The following is a 3,898-nucleotide window of genomic DNA, read 5'->3' as shown; positions in this document are numbered from 1 at the left end:
ATTTATGGTTAGAATGTGACGTTTTAATATGTGTATACAATGCACAAGGATCCAGACAGGATGAGTGGCACATCCATGGCTAGAGACATTTCTTATCTCCTTGTGTTGGGGACATTCTAAACACTCTCCCAGCTATTTTGAAATCATCACTGACATTCTCCAACCAGTTGCTACCCTATTGTCCAAGACAGAACATCAGAAGTTGCTCCTTGAGGCCTGTCCTGCCCTCCTGCATCCTCCCTGCCCTTTTCAGACGGGCTGGTACCCTCCCACCTTTAAAAAGGCCAGCAATGTTTAAAGATGGTGAGCTGTTGTGCTGTGTTCAGGATGTCCTCCAGGCACAGGAGCACTGGTTTGAAAACTGGCAGTTAGTGGGACACAGACAGAGATGGATTCAAGTTATATGTCGCTAATTATATGCGGGTGAGTCATGTTGACTACTGCACAGTCAGAGATTCGCCATGGTTTGACTGATTTTTTTTGGGGGGGGGTTGGTATTAGGGTCTCACTATGTAGCCCTGGCTGTTCTGAAACTCTCTCTCTGTAGACCAGGCTAGCCTCAAACTCACAGAGACCCACCTGCCTTTGCCTCCCAAGTGGGGTTTTTTAATACATTTTAATAACATTAATTAAAATAAATTTTAATAAAATTAAAACTTTAAGACAGGGGTGGTACTATAGGCCTTTAATCCCAGCACTGAGGAGGCAGAGGCAGGCAGGCTCTGAGTTTGAGGATAGCCAGGGCTTCACAGAGAAACCCTGTCTTGGAAAAGCAAGATAAACAAACAAACAAACTTTATTTTATGTGCATGAGTGTTTTGCTTGTATGTATATCTGTGGCACCAAGCATACACATGATATACAGACATACATACAAGCAAAATGCCCAGAAGAAGGCATTGGATCCTTTGGAACTGTGGTTACAGATAGTTATGAACTACTTTTGGGGTGCTGGGAATTGCACATTGATCTTCTATAAGAATAGCCAGTGTTCTTAACTATGGAGCTATGTCTCCAGCCGTGTGTGCGCGCACACGCGCACGTGCAATGTTTTTTGAAGAAATAGCTCCTGCAGTGGGCCTACGTCTGGCTCCCAGCACCCGCCTCACAGCTCATAACCGTCGCAACTCCAATACCTGGGGTCCAGTGCCCTCTCTGGCCTCCAAGGGTGCCAGGCACGTACACTGTACTTTCATGCACTCAGGCAATCAGTCAGACACAGAAAATAAAAACAAAATCTTAAAACGAAGCAGCGTAAGCAGTTCATTGCAGGGCATGTGAGGCAAATCTGCTGAGCTCAGGAACATTCACTACCAGCAGATTCATTTGGTTTGTAGCAATTTAATTCTACAAAACATTATCATACACATTCAATTAACATTTTCTTTGATTATAAATTAAATCTGGAGCCAGACACAGAGGCGTATGCCTGCAATCCCAGGACTTGGGAGGCAGAGGCAGGTGGATTGCTGTGAGTTTGAGGCCAGCCTGGTCTACAAAGTGAGTTTAGGACAACCAAGGCTACACGGAGAAACCCTGTCTCAAAAAACCAAGAAAGAGAATGAGAGAGAGAGAGAGAAGCTAAGTTTGTGTTTTTAGTTGTATAAGAGTTGAAAAGTAAAGATTTTCCTTCTATGTAGGGACACATGTGATGGGCTGGAGGGTTCCCAGCACTCACATGACAGCTCACAGCTATGTGTAACTCCAGTTTCAGTGAACCTGCCATCCTCGTACAGATATACATGCAGGCAAAACACCAATGCACATAAAAATATATATATTTAAAGATCACACAGTATAAGTCATTGGCCAACACTGGGAAATAGCCAAGAAGCTTTGTCCTTTCAAGGGGCGCAAACATTTTTCACATCTAAGGAACACTCTATTGAACACTTGTGATCTGTGTTTAACTCTGACAGCACTTCAGAATCAATCAAGAAGCTTTGTAAAAACACGCACCCCAGCTGGAGAGAGAAGTTAGGAGCACCGCTGTTCTTCCAGAGGTCCTGAGTTCAATTCCCAGCAACCACATGGTGGCTCACAAGCATCTGTATTTCCAGGTCTAGGAGGCCTAGTGTCCCCAAAGGCTCCTGCTTACAGGCATATTCAGATACACATAAAAATAAAGCACATTAACAAGTACCCACCCTAAGTATTTCAAGATTTGTTACATTCATACATGAAAATATAGAAGGGCCTGAGGATGCAGCTTAGCCAGTGGAATGCTTGTCTGGCTTGTACCAAGTGCTGGGGTTCCCAGCATCACTTAAACTGGGCACAATGGCACGTGATTGTAATTCCAGCAGCTGAGAGTACAGGCAGGAGGACCAGAAATTCAAGGTCATCCTCGGTACAGGAGGCCTTGTCTAAGCAAACAACAAAGAAAACGTGTCAAAATGAAACCCATTATTTTATATAATTAATATATGCTGAAATATCCCCAGTCTCAGAGGATGGGAGAAATCTTAATGCAACAGTAACCAAAGACATCTATAATGGCCACACTAACATCGGAACCAACAACCAGACAAAAATTGTGTCTAGATATTTTTTACCAGGGTTGAGAGATGTCTTAAGTATTACGTGGGACAAGTTTACTTTAAACGATAATTTATTTAAGCTGCAGATGTAATTCAGGAATTTATGCCTGTGTTTCTGGGGCAGAATTCCAGTTTCAAAGAGGGAGTGGAGCTCTTATACAGAAAGTCACAACTGCCTCTGAAGATGAAATGCTGGTGTAGTCAGAGTGCAGTGTGAGGATAATACCTCACTAACACCCAGGCTGAACTTACATGAATTTCAAATGAGATTCAGCTGAGGGCAGGCATGTTCTCTATTTTTATTTATACATCTGGCAACTTTGCCTGGTACGTATTGCCTTCAATATAGCTATTTAAGAATCTTTCCCCTTCCCCTTCTTTTATAAGATTCCTTGCACTCTGCCCAAAGTTTGGCTATGAGTCTTAGCATCTGCTTCTATACCCTGCTGGGGAGAGTCTTTCAGAGGCCCTCTGTGGTAGGCTCCTGTCCTGTTCCCTGTTTTCTCCCTCTTCCGATGTCTAACCCATTTGCCTTTCTTAATGAGGATTGAACATCTTACCCAGAGTCGTCCTTCTTGCTTAGCTTCTTTAGGTGAAAGACCTGGAGGGGACAGGAGCTCCACAGGAGAGCAACAGAACCAAAAAAACTGGGCCCAGGGGTCTTTTCTGAGACTGATACTCCAACCAAGGAGCACACATGGAGATAACCTAGAACCCCTGCACAGGTGTAGCCCATGGCAGCTCAGGGTCCAAGTGGGTTTCCTAGTAAGGGGAACAGAGACTGTCTCTGACATGAACTCAGTGGCTGGCTCTTTGATCACCTCCCCGAGGGGGAAGCAGCCACAGAAGAAAACAATTGAGCCAGTCCTGATAAGACCTGATAGTCTAGGGTCAGATGGAAGCGGGGAGGACTTCCCCTATCAGTGGTCTTGGGGAGGGGCATGGGAGGAGAAAAGGGAGGGAATGTGGGATTGGGAAAGGGCTACAGCTGGGATACAAAGGAAATAAATTGTAATAAATAAAAATGAATATTTCCTCTAAGCAAGATGTAGTTTTGCATGCCTTTAATCCCAGCACTTGGATCTCTGCGAGTTCCCAGCTATCGCGGTCTACATAATCAATTTTTGGCCAGCCAGGGCTGCACAGTAAGACATTATCTCCACAAAGAAACAAACACACACCAAACAAATGAGAAAAACAACCTCCTTTTGTTATATAGCAGCCGGTTGTGTTCAAACAGGGTGCCCGTTTCCCTCTAGTGGTGAATCCTGTTGAGGCGCGGGGGGGGGGGGGGGGGGGGGGGGGATCGGAAGAACAATATGCGCCCCCGGGCACGGCGACCCACCCAACAAAACCCC

Source organism: Psammomys obesus, unplaced genomic scaffold (genome assembly GCF_907164565.1).
Source record: "Psammomys obesus unplaced genomic scaffold, mPsaObe1.curated_primary_1811, whole genome shotgun sequence".
Lineage (NCBI taxonomy): Eukaryota > Metazoa > Chordata > Mammalia > Rodentia > Muridae > Psammomys > Psammomys obesus.
This window is presented reverse-complemented; position numbering follows the sequence as displayed.